We start from the raw sequence: 22,944 nt of genomic DNA on the forward strand, positions 1-22,944 counted from the left end.
CCCCCCATAATTTAGGTGTCTTTTTAAACCTATAAGCAATTTCGCTTATATAATTTTCTACTTTTATATATTTTAGGCGTCTATGCAAATCCTTAGATCACTTATAATATGTAATTGTCTTTTTTTCATATTTTAAGTATCTCGGCAAACCTGCAGAGAATTTAGTTTATGTATTTTGTCTTTTTTTCATATTTTAGGTGTCTCTACAAACCATTTAATTTACGTAACTGTCTTTTTTCCTATTTTAAGTTTCTCTAGAAATATACAAACCATTTCGCTTGTGTATTTGTCTTTATTCCTATTTTTGACATCTCTACAAACCTACAAATCTCTTCTTTTGTTACATTTTATCTAAAATTAGAATATATGACCAGTCCAAAAAATATCTACTTAATTCTAGAAATTATAGCAACTGAACACTTTTTTTCAAAATCCCTTAACGCCTTCAAATTCTGCTTTAGAATTGAGCAACCCGTTGACGATCTCCCCTCTGGGGGACCAGTGTATGTATCCCCCCCCCCCTCAGAAAAAAAGACAGATCCATTGCAGAGAGATTCACGAAGTAAATATTGATCGTTGTCATTAGACACGGTGCAGGGAATCACCGTTAGAAACGGCAAATATGCTGATGAGGCGTCTTTATGGCCCTTGCCGGAAACAGTTTCCAGTTTTTTCCCCTCCCCCTCCCCCCTGTTTTATTTCCTTTTCTTGTTGCACCACCCCATCGGAATTTTAAACTGCGAAACTGGTGTCATTCCCCGAAACTATTCGCACCCTCCGCCGAACCCCCGGTTGTTGTGCTGCGCTCAGTAAATATCCCTGATGGCCCGAGTTCACCTTACTTTCTTGTTTCTATCTCCTTTATGTTATTTTTTTTTCCACATTCCGTAGCGATTTCCACAAATAACTCAATTTAAAGTAGAAAGCAGTTCAGAGCAGAGCGTTTTAATTCGATCTGCTGCGAAGGAGATGATGTCCATTTGGTTCTTATTGATTATTGACCATCAGCGCTTTTTTTTTTCATTTCAAATATCCATTCGAATAGCAATAATATTGAAATGAATTTAATTAAGGAATATGTATCACATTACCTTCAGGAATGCAATAAGTTTTTGTTTTTATGAGTAGGAATGTTAATTGATTTGGATTTATTGCATCAGATAAATGCACGCGATATCGTAAATAATTGAAAAGATTGTATGTTCTAGGTTAATGAATTTATTTTAATGTTCCGTAATTAGGTAAACAACACTTATATTTCTTACCTAATGGGCTGTTTCGTGTATAATGGGCTAACTCACCTATGGTTAGATTTTTCTATTTAACTTTGAAATGTATTTAATATAGTTCAATTAATACATTACATCAAATGCGGAATAAGAAATTTTAAGAGGTTAAAAAGTTATTTCACGCTATACTATTACATAAATATTGTAGGGTTGAGTTACCTCCACTTCAATAACGGGTTATATCTCCTTTACAAGGAGATGAGTTATTGCCATGAATATTCAAATTTAGCTCTCACTTATTGCTATCGCGACGATGCTATTTCATTTCCCTGGCTTTGGGAGGATGGGAGTGCTATAGTTGTAATCAGTTTATGATGAGAAATCTATGGATTGCTTTATTAATGTATTAAATATGATTAATGTATTAAATATTCATTATTGTTCAATTATTTCCCTTTTAAAGATAAGTTCCATTAGCTTGCTGATTTCTTCTATAATTGTATATAAAGAAAAATATTGCATAGTTTTTATATAAAGAGTTTATTTAAGATAATGATTGTAAAGCATAGTATTTTATTTAAATTGAACTTTTTACTTTTTATTAATCAATATTTTTATTTCTTTTTTGAATGTGTCTTTGACTTTCAGTAATGAAATACTAAAATAACTTTGGAGAAATGAAATGATTATTAATATTTATTAAAATATAAAATTTGGTTGTAAGATAAAATTTCGAATTCTGCAGAATGCAAATCTAGATTAAATTTTACTAAGAGACGTCCTTTTTTGGCATTTTCTAAAACTCAGCTTGACTTTCAAGAATGAAAACATTTCTTCAAAATATTTCTCAATCGGAAACATTCAAATGAAACTTTCAAAACTCAGATATAATTTAAAAATTAAAATCTTTTTGTCAAAGATTTTCTTAAACGAAAACAGTAAAACAAGCTTTATATTAGAAATAAATAGAAATGACCAGTATGTCTTTTTATAAAGCAAAAATTTTTCATGTTTTTAATTTAATCTGAAAATATTCACCAAATCTATTCAAAATTTTTGATTATCTGCTTTTTTAAAAATTTTTGAAACACATAATTAAATCTCTGCTGTAGCAGTATTAATAAAAAATACTATTTCTTAAAAAAACATCATTTCCATTAGATTTAATGCAGTTCGAGATTATTAAGTTTGAAATTTAAATCTTTATTTTTTCCCACGAAAAATAATATTATATAGTAAAAGAAAAAAAAACCCATACATTCGAGGCAACAATCCATTGAATTGCGTTATATTGTCGAAAATTGATGTCATTTGCATAATGAAAAAGGTGTTTAATTTTTGGCGCAGTAGAGTTAAACAAGGTTAATCACCTACTAAATCATATTTATGCAAAAAAAAGGATGTTTTATATCGGTCTAGTTCTTAATTATACAGACACCATACATATCCGTAGATTTGTGAATTACTACACTGATTATTCACATTTCTTCCCTAACGATTTACATTTTAAATTTATAATTGCATACTTGCTGATAAAAAAAATCGTCCAAAGGAATCGGTGAATATATTTAAAGCTGTCTCAAATAAAATTACAAGTCTTAAGTTTTCTCATTTTTATAGCTTTTTCATTTCAGGGCGTGCTAAAAAAAATCAGTGTTTTGAAGAAAATTATACGCACGGCTGCATATTTTTATCATTCATAAGAACAAGAAAAATTGCTATGCAAATGAAGGAATAAAAAGTTCAAACTAAACGTCTGAGCAGGTGCACAATATTCCGAGCGAAGCGCCGACATTAAACGTTTTCATGCACTAAAGAAAATTCTGCAATCGATCGCCCGGGGGCTAAAAAAAAGCGTAGTTACGAATAAAGCAATGTTTTCAAATTATGCGATAGCTATCTTTAATTTTTTTTTCTTCTTTTTTGTTTCATATTTTTTTTAATGCTCGCACCCTTAGGTGGGAAATTTATATATTTCTAACATTTTTTTTCGTTTTTTTTTCCTTTATTTTGATCGTAAGCATAAATTATAAGTGTGAAATTCAGGCAGCGATTGAATCTTGAGTACTAAAGAAACTGACGACTCATTTATAAAAAAAAAAAAAAGAGGGTGAATCCTTGCATATATCTGTAAAGGTATCGTCGTTAAATAAGTTAAAAAACAGATTTCCTATGAAAAAAGAGAAGGAAAGGAGATTATTAAAAATAAAGAAGAACTATGTTTTCTTAATGAGATTCTTCTATGCTTTTACTTTAATTCACATCTTTTGTTTTCTTTAAAATGTCTTCCTTTAAATATATATATTAATTTGAAATTAAATTACTCAAACTTGTTTAAAATTTTACAGGTATATCTTTATTTGATATATATATATATATATATATATATATATATATATATATATATATATATATATATATATATATATATATATCTGTTTGATCCTAAATATAAATTGCAACTGCGAAATCCAAGCGGAAATTCAATTTTGAATATTAAAAGAGCGATTTATTTATGATAAAAAAGAGTGAATTCCTACCATATATCTATAAAGAAAGTACTGCTAAATAAGGTTTTTTTAGAAAACAGATTTTCAATACTAGAAAAAAAAATAGAATGGGGATTGTTTGAAGAAAAGGACGTTTTTTTCTTAATGAATTTCTTCTGCTTTTTCAAATTGATTTTTAGTTCTGATTTGATTTATTTAAAATGCGCTCTTTTAAAATTACATATTTATTTTAAATTGAGATATGCCATTTTACATGAAATTTTACAAGCGTATAAAAATATAAAGGGGTATATTTTTATGAAAAGAAATACTGTTTATATTCAGAGATGTAAAATAAAGAGACGTAATACATTTTGGAACTAAACTTTCTATCTGTGCTAATAATAATGGAGAATGTCTATCTGTGTGCGCATGCTTCTTTTGATGCATTAAATGACGAAATGACTACCCTAGATCTATCAATTTGGCACACAGATACTTTGAATTTAATGTTAAAAGATTTAAATATAGTTTAAATAACCAATGATTAAATTAGATTTTGGCGTTTTTATGCGATTGCTTCCAAAAATACTTTTGCAAAAAAATGATTCTTTCATCCTTTTTATATCAAAATAATTAACTTTCATAAAATACCAATTTAGTCGGCTGTAAGTTTAAAAAAAATAGTTTTTTCATGGTTTCCAGCAATGCATTTCATTTTTGCAAAATAATATTTTTATCATTTAAATGTGTCTGCTTAGTGCTAAAATTGCATTATAATTTATATAATATACATAGAAATGAATACTCAAATTTCTTTTAAATCTTCATATATGTATAACTTAAATATTGAGGAATAAAAATGGTAAAAAATTATAAATGCAAAAAAAGGAATATAAATTTATATGTTAAAGTAAAACTTAAATATAGTTTCACGATGTAGTATATAACATATATCACTGTGGGTCCTTCAATGCCACGCAATTCCCCTATGATTCACACTAATTTTTTAACTACTATACACATATTATTTAATTAGTTGATACATTATCTACTACACGACTAAGAAATTGCAATGAAGAACGGTAAGTCACCAGAATGTGATATTTAATTATATATTTTATACAAGATTTATGTATGTGATTCGATTGTATGAAAACTTATCTTGGAAATGTTACTCGTAAGAATTTTACAAATTTCTAAAAAACGGTGAAAGAATCTGTATTAAAGTTCCTGTAGTGTAAATTACCAATGATAAAATTTATTGATAAAAAATGTCTTCTACTGTTGAAGATCACAACAAATTTTTGAATGAAAGGCTTTAAAAAATATTTTTTGGTTATACAATATGTGCCAATGCGCCTAAATATACAGTACTGAAACTCGCACATCTCGAACAAGTGGTTGCATTCGTCGAAGAGACATAGCTCCAGTTACACGTGTTCGCAGTAGTGAAAAGGAAGTTGTGTTGTGTAGTTGTTGGAAATTGGTCTCTCGACGGAGGTAAAAGAATTGACAGTTGAGCATTATTTCTGCTCATACGGAAGTGGTTTAATAAGTGATCGTACCATTTCTATAGGATTTGAGAAGGTTCTGTCGCGCAAGGAACATTTAGATGAATAGACAGTGGTATCAACAGAACAGGGCGGCCAGCTATACCACTCGAACATCTCTAGCCATGCTGCAGAAAAACTTTCCAGGACGAATTATTTCATGGGATACTAACTTCACATACCTGTCCCATTCCCCCGATCTGACACCAACGGATGCCTATTTGTGGGGAATGTTAGAAGAGAGTGGGTTCAAATATGAAGATCCACCAAGCATTGTGCCTGCATTACGTGAGGAAATCATTTCTTTGTGCAGGAGTCGGCAGCAACCTTTATTTCAGGATATGTTTGAGAATCTGCGTGAAAGATATGAACATTGTCTATAGCTAGGTGGTGCACACTTTGAACACTCACATTACGAATACCGTGGTAAATCAAAGCTCTAATAGACTGCATTTATGATGTTAATTTCTTTTAGGAAAAATAAACTCACAGATGACAATAATGTAATTTTGTTCATCTTTTCTTTTCAGTATTGTATATTTTGGTGTGTACTGTACTATATGAAATGATTTTGCAAGTTTCAAAACAACGTAGAAGGAATCGGTATTAAAGTTTCCGCGGTCTGAATTAGCAACGAGAGAATATATTGATAAAGATATATTCTGCTGTTCAAACTGCCTCTATAAATACGTTTATAAAATTCTGATGAAAGAAGGAAGGTGTTTTTTATACAATACTTTCTCTTTGAATGCTTTGTGAAAGAAAAAATGATATATTTCTTTCGTGTTCGTATCAGATTTAAGACTTCAGAAGAAATACGACCTTAAGGTCAAAAAAGCAGATAAATTCAAGATTTTTGAAATCCAGTGTAGTTTTACCTAATTTAATGAAGTGATAAAAAAGATTAGATTTTTAAATATTTGCTTCATAGTTTCAAAAAAAAGTAGAAGAGGACAAACACAGCTTGTGCGGTCCATGTCTTTCTCATCAAAATTCGAAAAGAAACGAGAGATAACTTTTTATTCAATTTCATGCCTGAACAGCTTATCGATTACAGTGACAGGGCAAGCTTAAAAGAAAGAAGACAGGCAAAAACCTTGAATCTTCTGCTTTCAAAGAGAAAATTATTTTATTTCTGCTGCATGATTATTGGTGTGCATTGGAGATTTAACGATAAAACACGAAATTCTTTTATCCATTGTATAAAAGCAAGTTAAAAATATCTCAAAGCTGTACTTGATTTTTATTTCGAATTCAGCAATTGAAAACACTTTTATTTGAATATATATTTTTTTTGGAAATATGCTATGCTCGCCAAAGAACTTATTTTTCGCCTATTTCATCAAAGTGTTTTGAAGTTGCATCGTGCTTCATGAATGCAGAAGCCCTATTAAATGCATGTTAGATAAAAAATTCAAATCTAATTTTTTCAAAGGATTTTCTTTTATTCTGAATTGCAAGACTGAATTTTAATCATTGAAAATTTCTTTTAATATACGAAAATATCCATCATCTTTAGTCTTTAATATAATAATCATCTAAACATTCAGATGCCTAGTTTAATTTAAAATATTCAATAAACAGCATAAATTGATTTACACTATATTTTTTATTTCTTTGCTAAACAGCATTTCTTCTTAATATGCAGATTATATTTTAATTAAATATATCTTAGATAATCATTATATATATATATATATATATATATATATATATATATATATATATATATATATATATATATATATAACCAAAATTAGAAATAAATATTAAGTTAATAGTCGAAGAATCAAAAAGAAAGATTAATTGAATCCGGCCCGAAGACTTTTTCAAGGGTCACCCTCAGGCAAGGATTCAAACCAGGGATTTTTTCTGTGAGGGGTCTGACTTTCGTCCAACAAACTGACCCCTCGTGACCCGAAAATCCCAGAAAATTGAGGTTTTAGAGATAAATTAGTATCACAAGATTAAAACAAGTAAAAACACTAGCAAAAAAACAAACCAAATAAGACCACAGCAAATCAAACCACAAAATACATGAAAAAAGTAATATAAACACAAGGCAAAATACTTACAAAATGAAAGTACAAATCTGAAGAAAACTACTTGAGGTTAAAACGTGCTATTGTAGATGTATTTCGTTGAACTAAACTAAGATTTAATTTTTCCACGTTTACAGCTATATCCGCCTCCCACGTTTCGTCATAATGTATCGTCATCAAACTTAAAACGCCATCTATTGAATTAAAACTCAAAGCTAACAAACCGCAGGAAGTCAGAAAATAAACAGACCCTCTCTTATCAAAACTTCTATATTGCAAAAGTTTTTGGGAAATTCGTTAATAGTTAAATTTTTAATGAGATTGTTTGTTGCTAAGATATAAGAGCTTTTATTATTGCAAATTTTTTTAATTCTGTAAAACTGTGAAAATATCAAATTTTTGAAAATTTTAGAGTTTAAATTAGAATGGTAGTTACTAAGTTTAATTATTTTAAAGTTAAATTTATCCCTTTTATCATAAATACCTATCAAAGTTTTTCCATTATCAATTTCTATATTTAAATCTAAATAATTAGCTTTAAGTTGATTTTCGTTTGTTTGAGTTAAAACTAATTCTTTTGGGTAACAATTAATAATATCATTAGGATTATCCACATTTAACAAAATTAAGTCATCAATATATCTCCAGCCTATTATTAAGTTAAGTTTAATTATTTCTTTTTCATAATAATGTAGGAAAATATTGGCTAACGCACTTGAAAAAGCTGTTCCCATTGGAATTCCTTTTTCTTGTTTATAAAAATTTATTCCGTTAAAAACATAGTTTTCTTTAATATTAAATTTACATAACTCTAACCAATTAGTTTTTGTAATAATATCTCTATTTAAATATTCTTCATATATATTAGTACAGACATCTATTAACTTTTCATGAGGTAGATTAATGTATAAATTTTCAAAATCATAAGTATTAAGCTTATTAAAATTGTTATCTTTTAGAAAGTCCAAAATATCTTTGTTACTATTGATAATAAAATTATCTTCCTCTTTAATTTTGTTTAGGACAATTTTTAAGTATTTAAAGAATTCATTAAGTATTCAAGAATTTTTAAGTAATTCAACTTACATATTAATTAACACCGGGAAAAAAGAATTGGATAAAAGGATGCTAGCTTTCGCTAAAAAAATTAAAATAAAAACTTGCTCTTTAAACTACCCTTACCTCTTCCCAACAATAAAATTTCATAAAAAACCATTAAATTTTAGATTCGTAACTTGTAGCACTGGCAGTTACAATTACTATACGGGAAAACATTTCTTTAAATACTTAAAAATTGTCCTAAACAAAATTAAAGAGGAAGATAATTTTATTATCAATAGTAACAAAGATATTTTGGACTTTCTAAAAGATAACAATTTTAATAAGCTTAATACTTATGATTTTGAAAATTTATACATTAATCTACCTCATGAAAAGTTAATAGATGTCTGTACTAATATATATGAAGAATATTTAAATAGAGATATTATTACAAAAACTAATTGGTTAGAGTTATGTAAATTTAATATTAAAGAAAACTATGTTTTTAACGGAATAAATTTTTATAAACAAGAAAAAGGAATTCCAATGGGAACAGCTTTTTCAAGTGCGTTAGCCAATATTTTCCTACATTATTATGAAAAAGAAATAATTAAACTTAACTTAATAATAGGCTGGAGATATATTGATGACTTAATTTTGTTAAATGTGGATAATCCTAATGATATTATTAAATGTTACCCAAAAGAATTAGTTTTAACTCAAACAAACGAAAATCAACTTAAAGCTAATTATTTAGATTTAAATATAGAAATTGATAATGGAAAAACTTTGATAGGTATTTATGATAAAAGGGATAAATTTAACTTTAAAATAATTAAACTTAGTAACTACCATTCTAATTTAAACTCTAAAATTTTCAAAAATTTGATATTTTCACAGTTTTACAGAATTAAAAAAATTTGCAATAATAAAAGCTCTTATATCTTAGCAACAAACAATCTCATTAAAAATTTAACTATTAACGAATTTCCCAAAAACTTTTGCAATATAGAAGTTTTGATAAGAGAGGGTCTGTTTATTTTCTGACTTCCTGCGGTTTGTTAGCTTTGAGTTTTAATTCAATAGATGGCGTTTTAAGTTTGATGACGATACATTATGACGAAACGTGGGAGGCGGATATAGCTGTAAACGTGGAAAAATTAAATCTTAGTTTAGTTCAACGAAATACATCTACAATAGCACGTTTTAACCTCAAGTAGTTTTCTTCAGATTTGTACTTTCATTTTGTAAGTATTTTGCCTTGTGTTTATATTACTTTTTTCATGTATTTTGTGGTTTGATTTGCTGTGGTCTTATTTGGTTTGTTTTTTTGCTAGTGTTTTTACTTGTTTTAATCTTGTGATACTAATTTATCTCTAAAACCTCAATTTTCTGGGATTTTCGGGTCACGAGGGGTCAGTTTGTTGGACGAAAGTCAGACCCCTCACAGAAAAAATCCCTGGTTTGAATCCTTGCCTGAGGGTGACCCTTGAAAAAGTCTTCGGGCCGGATTCAATTAATCTTTCTTTTTGATTCTTTGACTATTAACTTAATATTTATTTCTAATTTTGGTTAAGTTCATTTGTGTTTTAGTTGTAGCAGCATTAGCGCTCTCTAAATACAATGTATATTTTATATTTTATTATTATATAGATTCAGAAAAATTATATAGGTGTTTTTGCACATTGTTTATTTATGGATTGATAGTTTCTTATATATATATATATATATATATATATATATATATATATATATATATATTTATATCTGTGTGTGTGTGTGTATATAGGCTATCATTATTTTGCCGTTGCACAACTAAATAAAATGTGTATTATCATCAATACCTGTAATATTTTTTTCTCTTTTCATATTTATTAGTTGCTTTATTGTAAATTGACGGTACATAGTTTCAACAATGCTTTTTAAATATTCGCTTACAATTATTCAGAGCATTTCTTGTTTTTGTATCTTTTTTATATAAAATAAAGAAAAAAGTTTCAATGAAAAGTATTATAACGCAATCAATAAAATGTTTGTCACAATGTTATATAAATTTTATTTTGTAAAATTTTACGAAAATCATATTTGTTATATAATGTGGTTCAGCTGCATATCTACGTTTACAAAAAAGACAATGTGTATGCGAGTTGTCACTCAATAATATAGAAGTTTTTCCTAAAATTGCCACAATCTGAGAATCTAAAAGCGCGCAATTTGGAGAGATTTTTTTTTTAAATTTTTGGCTAACATTTTAATGAAAAATAAGGTTAACATTTAACTTTTTTTCTGTAATATCTTTAAAAAAAATTAGCAAGAAACAATTTTTTCTATCAGTTAAATATTTTCTTTTTATACAAACAATGTTGTTCTTGTATAATTGTCAACAATACGTTTAATTGTTGCAGTGAAATTGAAATCATTTTCATTTTTTCATAAACTATATAATCGTATTATTTTCTTCCATTGTTGAAAGATTAGGAGGAAAATTTTGCTTTTTTTATCTCCATAATTCATATGAGGAAACAAAAATAAAATTATGTTATTAATTATGATAATTCTAATGCAATTATATTATTAAATATAATGCTTAGTTTAAAATGGATTATTCTAATTTTTAACGACATTTTAATGTAATGAAACTTAATATCATATGGATGGTTAATATACACAATAAATAAGACAAGTGTAATGCTATTAAAATAACTCGATATTAATATTTGTCACAATTTGATATATAAAAATACTTTGTTAAGGACATCATTATCATGAAAATTATAAGTAAGCTCTTGAATTTTCCATATTTCTGGAAATCAAGCGAATGTATCTAATTTATTGTTAAATATATTTTCTTCTTCAGAGCATCAAAACTATACTCCAGAAACTTCCTTATTTTTGCAATTTTTGAAACTTTAGAGTAAGAAAAGTGATCTTTATAGCCTTTAACATTAAAAAAGAAAACATATTTGTCAGTGAAAGGGAACATTGGAAAAAATGATGCCCGCATGCAAAAATCATCAATCTCGCTTAACCGCTTCAGGCAAAATGCTTCTTATCAGCTTCGGCGTCCACTGAAAGGAATGCCAGCACATCATTCAAAACATAATAATGATTGATGGAAAATATCATCTTCTAAGTAAATTTATGTGCATGTATACTAGTAAATGGCATCTGCTGGCTCTTTCTTTCAGATTTTTATTTATTCACTCTATATAAACCAGAATATTATTGTAATTCGTTAAAATTAGGAAAGCAAGCTTTTCGAGTACTTTCTTTGAAACTAATTAAAGAACAATGAAAACAATACATTGTATAGCCTATACACTTGAAAATTAATTACAAATGAAGGAATTCGACTGCTATAGATTCGATAAAACTCACCAGGAAAATTTAAGTAGAATTAAATCAACTTCCAGTTTTAAAGTAACACTAGGGCTATTTTTTAGGACGGACCACGTAATTTTGAACAACAGTGAAATGACGAGGGTGATGCCTGACCTGACAGCTCCCTCTCCAAATCTCCACACCACACCAGTGGGAGTGTGTTTGGCCACGACGTATTTAACGGACACAGACCCGCTTACGAGATGGTTCTTCGGGTCTCATACTTCATACCCTCCAGTTCCGAAGTCGAGACTTTACCATCAAGCCATCGTGAGCCGCTGTATGTAAAAGCATGTTACCATATATACTTTCAAGTTTAATAAATTTTATTTTAAAGTAATTCAGATTATTATGGAATTATTTATTTTTTATATAAGAAGACAGTAGAATATTTTGGCATTCAGTTTCCTGGAAAATAAAGTTTAAAATAAAATGCTCAAAATGTGAGAGAAAAATTTTGCTAAATTTTTAAAATGCTTTGCTATAATGTTTTCGTTCACATTATAGTAGCTGTAATAGTTACAATCACTTCATAGAGTTACCACTTTAATGTTTGACTGACATATTTATTAATCCATCTCACAAACATGGAAATAAAGCAATTGATAATAAATAATTATTTTACTTTCCTCTTATTTTCAAAAAAAAAAAAAAAACAGCCCAAAACAATATCATTAAAGAAATCTACATAAAAATATGCTATTGTTACTTATAGCACTTGTCATGGACAAGCCTGCTGACGAAGTCGGAGGTTTTAAATCGAACTTGTGCAGTGGCTTCTGAGGGTAAAGACCCCTGAGCACCAGAGGGCAGAAGTCTTACTTCTAGCTCATATGACGATAACATTCACAAACTCGCTTGCACACCTCTTTTTTACAGTCTCCCAGATCACGGGGAAGACGCGCTATACCTAGGACAGGATGCCGGCATGTGCATGAATTCCAGTATAAAGGTATTCTCAAATTAATGCATTCTAATACTGCAACTCCTATGGCACTCGCAAAGAAAAAATAATGTAGAATATATTATGCAATAATATATATTGAATATATTATAGTAAAAACATCAGATGAGTGAGTTTTTATTTTATTCTACAGTAATTCAAAGTATTATGGAATCCAAAAAAATATATTGTTTTTGAAGTAAAGGCATTAGCAACAAATCATATACGTCTTATTGGTTAAAATAGTTTGCTATAAAAGTGCTCAAACTAAGTGGCAAAAAGTTTTCAAATTTTGAAATTGCTTTGCTACATTATTTACTTTTCTTCATTCACAGTATAATAGCAGCAATAACTATTTTCAGTTCAAGAAGATTTACTTTAACACCGGGCGGACATTCCTAGCTTATCCTTGTCACAATCATGGCGAAAAAAAAGCAATTGACGCTCCAAGATTATTTTTTTCTCTCCGCCTATTTTCAAAAAGGAGTAGGCCAACATAACATTATCAAAAGAAAACAGATCTTTTTTGCGCCGTCTTTAAAGCCTTTTCCTTATTGGCCCACGTGGTGCTTGGCGCCCATTGTTGGGAATCGATACTTCAAATGTCAGTGAAACCCCTTTGATGCACTGATAACATATTGAGGAGGTTGAAAAGAAAGATTTCTTTACTCAAGTTTTCGTTTTTATTTCCTGAAAAGAAAATACAGCTCCTTTGCCATCACTAGCGAGGATATAAATAAATAAATGAAAGATACGAAGAAAACAGGAGGCGAATGAAGTGAAGTTTGTCAGTAAAGCATTTAATATCGATGTTGGTGTTTTTACAAAATCCTGCCATTGAACAAATTTTGACAGACATAATTTTTCTTCATTTTCTCTACCAGGCTGTGGAAATTTATTTTCCTAGCTGGGTGTTCGGACATAATTAATTGCCCTGAAGTGTTTTCACTTGGTTACTACTACTACAAGAAACTCGAGATTAATTAATTATTTTTTTAAGTTTCACTTGTAATTTGTGTAGAGCAACTTATATATAAATAATTTATTTTGTTTATGGTAGGGAACGTCCTATAATTATGTTCCTGCACAAGAGCTGTCATTAAGGGTTGTTATGAATTCGAAGAATGATTTAAAATTTGTGGCTAATAATAACAACTTTACATAAATTTAATGCAATGGGGCAATTTAAAGATAATTTAAAGGGATAAAAGTTTACGCACTCTTTTAAATGAGATTTTTTTAATAAAGAACTAGGATATATAGCTTTCTTATATTCAATGTAATGTCTGAAATATTCAATATTAAAGATTTATTGCATATTCCTGCATAGCAATTAAAAGATTCTTTATTTTTTCATGAATAAATTGCCTTTTTATTTCATCTAATTGCTTTTCATTAACATAAAATGTTTTAAAAGTTTTTTTTTTTTTTTGGCAATTTAGAAATGAGTTATAAAAAGAAAAATAGTATCTAATTATTTGAGAATGTAATTTGTGATTAATTTATGATAGTAATTCGATATATTAATTTTTGAAATTGTAAATTTTATTTCTTTAAAAAATGTCCTCATTATTGTAGTAAAATATTTTAGTTGTAGAAATAAATTAAATATAAGCTTCTATCAAAAGTAAACATAGTCATAAAGTCTAGCAAACAGTTTATTATAATATTTTTCTATCAGAACTATGAATACATTCCCATTAAACAGAGCACTATCATTTCACCTGATGTTCTTTATTTTCAAATAAAAAAGATATTTCTTCTATGATTTGTAGAAAGTAAAATGTGATAATAATATAATAATTTGTAATATCGATGCAATTTGTCCTTTCTTACATTTCTGAATAAAATGATTGGTCACTGTCAATCTTTTTTTGTATGCAAGGCGCGATAGGGGAAAAAAACGCTTTTCAAAAGAGGCGAATAATAACTTATAAGCAATGCTATAAAAAATTTCTAGTCAAATAGTATTAAATATTTAAAATGTTATTTATACGCAAATAGAAGCTTGAGGAACAATCTAACACGAGTTGTTTCTTCATTAAATATTTTATACTTTTGAGTTAATATAGTTATAATAATGTAAAGCACAGAAATAAATTCTAAAGGAATGTTTCATAATTTTATATGTGAATTATCTGCATTATTTAAATAAAAAGTCATATTAAGATAGAAAATGCTCAATTTAAATTTTATTTGAAAAAAAAGCAATTGAATTAAACTTCCAATGCTTTAAAAAATTAAATGAGAAATCACTTTAACAAAATAAAAAAAAACATGTACAATTCAGTTATTTTTATTTATTCATTTCTTATAGAAATTATTTATTCATTTATTTTAGAAACATTCTTCCAATGTCTTTGGGTTATACTTATTTCAACGTTTGAGATTTAATTGTTTAACTTTTGGCTTTTAAACTTAATAGTTTGATGGCTTAGAGTGATGAAAATATAATGACAAAGGTTAAAACACAAAAGCTAGTGAAGTTCCTCTAAGATAACAAAAAATTCAATTCTGCAGATTCAGATTCATGATTATTTCTTTGTTAAGATAGATTCGGTTCATTGGGATCAAGGTTACATTTATATTCCAAATCAAAGCCGTTTCCCATAGAAATTAAAATTTACATTCAATTTTAAACTAACTAATTTACTAAGTACTTTTTTATTGTGCAACTGCAATGTTACATGTAACGTAATTTACTTCATTCTTTTCAAAATTCAATCGATAAGAAATCTTACGAGTTCTGAGTTTTGAGTTATATTACGGCGAAGATAAAATAAAAGTATTTAAACTGATTATTTGGATGAAAATACGAAAAAAATCATATTATATCATTGTTCCTCTCTAGATAATCATAGGAGGGAAAATGGAGACTAAGGTGTCCTTAATTATGCCACCGAGGGCAGTTTAAAGTCTTGTTGCTTAAATTCCCAAGCAAACAAACAAAAAGTCATTGAAGTTACTCAGTGGAATGAGGACCCTCTTTAGCGTATTAAACTCTTGAAAAAAAAGCATCGAAATTTGCTATGGATAACAAAGATTCCAGTCATTAAACGCGGATACCCCAGTGCAAATACAAAGCACCCCGCTGTTGTTCTTTCAAATACGTTGTTTCAAGCGACATATCACAAAATAAATGGCTCGGAAACACCCGAGCCCCCTTTCGAACACGAATTCTGGATCGATTGGACACGAGAAAAAATTGAGCTCAGTTAAAGAAATCGTTCGGTGGAGCCAAAGAAATTCAGTGACCCAGATTTTGGTAACAGTCCGAGTGAAAACTCAGCATGTAAACAAAACTCCTTGTGGCTTCCAGTAGAATTTTTCCCCCGACGACCTGGCCCAGGAAAAATCAACATTGAAATCGGAATTATGTATACTTATCTGGTATAGTCTCAGGGTAAAAACATGGGGAAAGTAACGAGATCCTGTGCTGATGGTGGGAGGGGTGGTGCAGAAACGCGATTGAAGCAACGTGGAAAAAAATAGTTTTATTTTTTCGGGACAAATCTCAGACGAGCGGGGTTTATTTTTATATCCTTTAAAAATACGTTATATTGTAATGGAAGAGTTGAAAGAGGTTTCCAGTAATCACATGATAGCAAAAATGGTTTGGTGTACATATATTGATATGGATATATAGATAAATAAAATACTCTGTAACTTCAAATAATTTATTTCTTGAGAGTCCAACATGTCGAAATTATTTTATTCTGCAGAGAAATCGATTGGCATCTAAAATGTTTTAAAAAGGTTTGTGACTTTTACGTATGTTTACTGAATAATATATTTAAGATTTGATATGTAACGTTAGAGATACTTCAAAGATAATTTAAATATTTTTATATAATTCTGATAACATTTGCCTTGTTTTGGCTTGTCTTAGCTGAGCAGAAACATAAATTTCAAAGTATTTTTACTGATCAAAAATGTAAAGTTTTTTTTTTTTTTACTTTCTATAAAATAATTCGTAAATACTTGTTTTAAAAAAAATACTCTTCCAATTATTTTTTCTACATTTGCTTGATAAACTTTCCTGAAAGACCTCACAATGAACTTATTGGAGTTAGGGACCCAATTTTGGATATCTAAATTACTTTTAGAGTCAAAATTCAAATTTCCCCAAAAATTATATGATTTTATGTAAAATGTATGCTTCTTAACTTTTAATCAATATTTTTTATAAATATAACCTTTGCGTCCTACTTTTATCTTACTTTAATATTTATGAATTTGCAGAAAGCATTTCATATCGTTATAAACCAAGTTTTTGACTTTTAACATTAGTAATAGATCAGAAATGCAATTTTTGTTATTCCAAAAATGCTTTTTTTTTATAGATATTTATCTGGCATGTGCATATTGTTTTGTATTCCCCAAAATTAAAAATTCATGAAAATTCCGGATTTCAAAAACAAGTTCCAAAAAATAACTTGATGAAAAAAATAATTTAATATACAAATTAAATATAATTCTAAATATTCTTCTGTATATGTAAAGAAAGGAATAGTTTATGCTTAACATGTGTCCAATTATTTTGAAAAATGTCATGAAATATGATCAAACGTTTCAAATGATTCATTTGAATGTTTTAATTTAAAATTGTAAATTCGGCAAACGAATGCTTTTAAAAATTTCAGGAAAAGACAAGTAAAAATTTCATTTTTTTTTATTTTTTCAAAAAATTTTAACTGTTTTATTTTATTTCTTACTAGCCGCCTTTGGCGACCAGCCGGTTCGCCAATCTTAATGTTCGTTAAAATTTTAATAATTAAATATTTTATGCAATTTCTACTTTAATAGCTTCTTCATCAAAATATTTTAAAACTTCAAATTTTGATTATCATATAATTCATTCATAATATTATAAAGGCCTTCAGTCATAACGTAATATGTATCTCTCTCATTTTCTGTTAGCACCCGTAGAATTTATGCTTTAAATTAAAGTGGAAAGAATTTATCTTCAATTAATATAATAATATTTTTTACTGAAACAAAGCATTTTTTTATAATCTGATTACTGAAAATAGAGTCACTCAGCGTTTAAACTTTATGGGCACTAAAGAATATTTTTTTAAATTTATGTAATATCTCAAGAGTTGGTCAACAAAATTTTCTTAGATTCATTATGAGCAGATCGATTCATTAACAATGTTTAAATTTAAATGCATCAAACACTAAGAAAATAAAACGAATCGTTTAAAATAAACGGTTGAAAACAGGTTTTAAAAAAACTACTTAAAAAACGTTGTACTTAAAACTATAAGCATATACATGTTGTCATGGCAACAATCAGAACAGAATGCGCATGCGTGAATTTTCTTCGCCGGTTACGTAACGCAAATACGTGATTTTTTCTACGCCAGTTGGGGTAACGCTCAGCGGATTAGAAATTTTTAATTTCCTTTATTCTGTTTTATTTTAATTCAAAAGTACTTCAGAATGAATCTGAAAGATTGATTCATTAACAATGTTTAATTTTAAATGCATCAAACATTAAGAAAATAAGCAGAACCGATTGAAATAATCCGCCGAAAAATTTTAACCCTAGCCTCATTACTGTTGGGAGAAAAAAACAACGGAAGCCTTTCTCGTTTGGCGCTGGGGATAATGGAAGATTTTTTTGGCGGAAAAGTTGGCGGTGGGGAAAATGGAAGATTCTTTTGGCGGGAAAGTTAGTTTTTAATTAATAATTAAAATTCTAATTAAAATTTCAAAAAAAGGGACCCCAGGTGCACATTCCCGACCTCTAAGGTATACATGTACCAAATTTGATAGCTGTATGTCAAATGACCTGGCCTGTAGAGCGCCAACACACACACACACACACACACACACACACACACACATTGAGCTTTATTATAAGTATAGATTTATATCTTACGAAAGTTGGCATTTAAGGAAAAATGCTGAAGTAATTTTAAATAATTACTTGTTAGAAAAATGTGTGCTAACATATTGAATTATACAGGATAATGAGGTTAGCATATAATTATCATGGACTAAATTCTTCACTGGAAAATTGAATTTTATTTCTTTAAACCATATCTATGTTCACCTTCGATTTGAACATTTTTTTTTTCTAAAAACTACTTTTTGGTTCAGATATATCGATAAATTTGGCATAAAATTTTTCTATTGAAAAACTCCTTTTATTTTCAAAAATATTTTAATATATGTAATATACATTAATAAATAAGCATCTATTATTTAAAAAGAAAGACTTTTTTAAACTGTAAAATTGCTTTGGAGAGAATTGCTCTTTTTAAAGATATTCAAGAAGAAAAAATGTTGACTCACAGAATGAGAAATATTTAACAAATCAATAAAAAAAAGAGCATTTGATTCATTGAGATCATCAAGGCTTTGAAACCGAAAAGTAAAAGATTTCTCTTAAAGTGTAAGTGAGCTAGATGAAGCTGAAAATGGTTTCCGAAGCGTATTATTTTCCAACAAAGAGTAAAGAATACCAAGTAAAAATAAGCATAAAAGGGATTTCATTAATCATTTCGATGACAGGCAGAAAATCTTAAGTCACTATTAGATTTATTCAAAAAATGTACTAGCGAAAAATCTGAAATGCAAATCATTTCTTTTTCCAACACATTGTTTAAAGCGACTAAACAATTTTACGAAAGTTTCCCCATGTTTCCTCGCAAGAATTTATTATTCGTGGAAACTAACTCCTATATTATTATTTTCTTTTTTTGTTTTGTTCTGACAGCCAGATACAGTGCCTCACCTCTCCGCATTTGTTCCTCTTCTCACCTCAATAGCAAACATTCAGCGTTTGCAATTCAAATAAATGCATTCCGTCGTCTTGCAGAAAACATTATTTCGCATCTCATGCAGTGTAAATGGCAGGTGGAAGACAAAAACCATCGTCTTTCTCCTTTTAAAAGCAGAAATAAAAGAAAGAGACGGTGCCGTGGAATACAAAGAAAGAAGTAATACAACCCATCTAATGAAATAAGTAATGAACTGAGCGAGCTTCGAACAGCTCTGGTAGAATCCTTATTGTGCTTCTACCTCATTCTCCATACATGGAGTTTCAATTAACCACAACGGAGTTCCAGCTTTTGCAATGCCCGAATGCGAAGCTTCCATTGCGCACAAAAGACCAAGGAAGAATGTAAAAGAAGGAGTTTTGAAAGCAGACGGACCCTGGAGGTTTCCCAATCTACTACCTTTTTTTTATTATTATTATTTGCGCAGCAGTCTTTCGTCTTTTTTTGGCGTCTTTTATCTAGCGGTGTGAGCGAAAAAAAAGAAGGTGGAAAAAGGTGCGAGGAGAAATGTTGCATTGACTTCGAAACTTGTGTAAAGATTTCGATGTTAAAAGGCTAGGGACTTTTCTAAGGAAATGGAGATTTTCTTCAAAAACTCTTTATAGGGCTATCCATGCCCTTTTCCGCTGGAGGCACAATGGCTTTTTGAACTTGTGGCAGGAATACCAAAGATTATTTTTTGGAACGCAGAACACACACACACATATAGTTGTTATTATTGTTGACTTGGTCTTTACAGGGTTTTAAACGATACTTTCTGGAATTGTGATAACGATTTTTTAAAAGGAGAAAGCTTAGTTCCATGCCCTTAATCCTATGCTCTAGGCATTAACCAATATTTTTCTTCGGATAAAATAAAACATTTTTTTTTTTTTTTTTTGAGGGAAAAAAATTGGAATTATCTTGCTTTTGACCATGACAGGTTTCATATAATAAAAAAGGGAAATAAATGTTTACCTTTATTTATGCTAAAAATTTGTTTCTTTTCTTAAGTTATGTGAATTTCCAATTATTTTTTTTTCTTGTGAATGTTAAAATAATTTACTAATAATTGCTAACTAAAGATCTTGGGAAAAAAAAGGATTTTTTTTGTTTAAAATTTAATTTTTATTAACAGTTTTATTATTTTATTAATTTTTTTTCCTTTGCTTAACGAATATTTTCAAAATTCATTTTTTTTAAATTTCAATTTATATTATATAAAAATTTATCTGCACAATATTTAATTAGTCATCATTTTTTGTTCCTATTTACTTTCTCATTAATGAAGTTTTTGAAATGGCTCGATGAAAAATGTTATTTGGTCAAATAAAATACGAAATGTTTTCTTGAAATATGATCTTAAGATACGTTGATTATCTTTTCCTGTTCTATCTTTTAAGTCCTCCTTTTCTTTATAGTTTTATATTCTTACAATTGTGATCTATTTTCTTCCAAATTGTTATAAGAAACCTCCAGCGAGACAATTAAGTTTAAAAGTGTAGTAAACACTTTTAAATTTATTAAATAACTTTAATTATCACTCGTTAACATTATGCCATTTTAAAAATTAGAGTGAAAAATTAGTACTTTGAGAATTTAAGTGCAAAAGAACGGTTTACTTTGAAATAAGAAACTAGTGCAAATTTAACAATCATCAAACAAAAATACAACACCCAAATTTTTAATCGTAATAAAATACAAATAAAAAATTATTTAATTGATATAAAATATAAACAAAAAATATACATTTTGTAGTATTCTGTACAACAAAAATATTTTTTTTTTTTTTTTTACCTCCAAGAAAAAATGAATTTATTCAAAATTAGACGCATTTGAAGAAAAAAAAACATGAGCTTTATATTGTCTCATGGAATAAATCATGATGGAACAAAATAAAAGAATCATACGATATGGAAAAATACTTGGTAAATTTGATTGTTTCCTTGAATTTTCTTTGGTAAAGGTGTATTTTTTTTTCTTTGACATGAATAAGAAAAAGAAATAAAGATTATCAACGTTCCACATTAAGCTAAAATGCTGTCTTTTATGATCTGCCTGCAATGTCAATGGGAAGGTAATAAATAATACAACATCAAAAGCAAGGCTACTTTTATAATGTTCTCTTTCTAAATTCTCGTGCTTATAACATATTTTTTTTCTACTGTCCTGGAATCTATACACTTTTAATAGTTGATAAAAATGCCGCTTTATTACTTTTTTAAAAATTTAACTGGCGCTTACTGTCTTAAGTATCTTGTAATATGTGTGTTATTTATAAAAAAAGATAGACAGTTTGAAAGTTGTCTAGACAACTTCATTTGAATAATTCATCAGACAAAATATCGATACTTCTGCTATAAAATCTGCCTACTTTAGATAGACTTTTTTCCAATAGTTGAGAGATGTTACAGATGAAAAAAGTTTAATTTTAATTTGCAAGAAAGTATCTGTTTTTTCTATTTTTTTATAAGAAACAAACACGCATAGCCGAGTTTAACAAATTAACTTGTAGCAACTAGTTGCTGACAGCATTTTCTCTCCACTTTATAACTCGGCATCTAAATATAAATTATGTAAACTGAAAAACCAGCGGAAACAACTTACCATTTACTCTATGAGATATTTTTTTTTGTTTCAGTTGTAAATATCTTTGTCGGTCTTTATCAGTTTCTTTTTTATGGGGAAATCGGAAATGTTAAGTAGTTTATTTAACGATGAACGAGAGTTTTTTTTTTTTTTTGAAATTACATAAAAAACTTCAAAACTTTTTTAAACCATGACCTTGATTTTGACTCTAAATAAAGAATAAGAACGAAGCTATCATGATGCAGAAGCTGATCACGAATTGAACTTATCCTAATTGATGAAGATGTATTTCAACATCTTTAGCACATTTTTATAGTGACCTCGTAAAATGTGTTACTTTTATTTAATAGCCCTTCTTGGATCTAGCTTTCTTCATTTCGTCATTATCCTGTTAAATTATAATTGAACAGCCAGCCAGACAAACAATTATCATCAGCGCAGATTTTGCTCAAAATTTTGTAATAGAAATCTAAAAATTTGGTATAAAGAACGCTAACCAAATTTCATGCATCTAGATCAAAGCGTTTTTGAGATAGCTTTGTCACACACATAATGCCACAAATAAGTTTTTCGAACTCAGGGTGTTCTAAAGCGCAGAGATTAGTCAAATTTTCTAGTTCAAATTTTTGACGATTGTTAAATTTTGTCTATATTACGTACATGAGGAATTAAAAATACTCGGTACATTTCCGACAATGAATGGGTGATCATTCATGGTTTTCCAATAGCTTGATAGTTTCCCTCGTCTGATTGAAAACGTTTGGCAAATTTAGTAACAAGATTATTTTCAAATTTCAACTATATTAGTTGATTTTTTTTTCGTTAAGTTAATTATTTCACAAGTCTGCGAATATATAGACTAATAAATAGTCAGCTCCTTTAAAGAATTGTTTCAAAATTTCGACTG

General features: G+C 28.4%; 1 protein-coding gene across 1 annotated transcript in view; it reads right to left on the bottom strand.

Moving 5' to 3' along the window:
- The window catches only part of LOC129957666 (uncharacterized), a 275,418-nt gene that overhangs the window by 141,832 nt on the left and 110,642 nt on the right, over positions 1-22,944 (bottom strand). The gene's annotated exons all lie outside the window — the stretch shown is intronic.

This window comes from Argiope bruennichi, chromosome 2 (assembly GCF_947563725.1).
Source record: "Argiope bruennichi chromosome 2, qqArgBrue1.1, whole genome shotgun sequence".
Classification (NCBI taxonomy): Eukaryota; Metazoa; Arthropoda; class Arachnida; order Araneae; family Araneidae; genus Argiope; species Argiope bruennichi.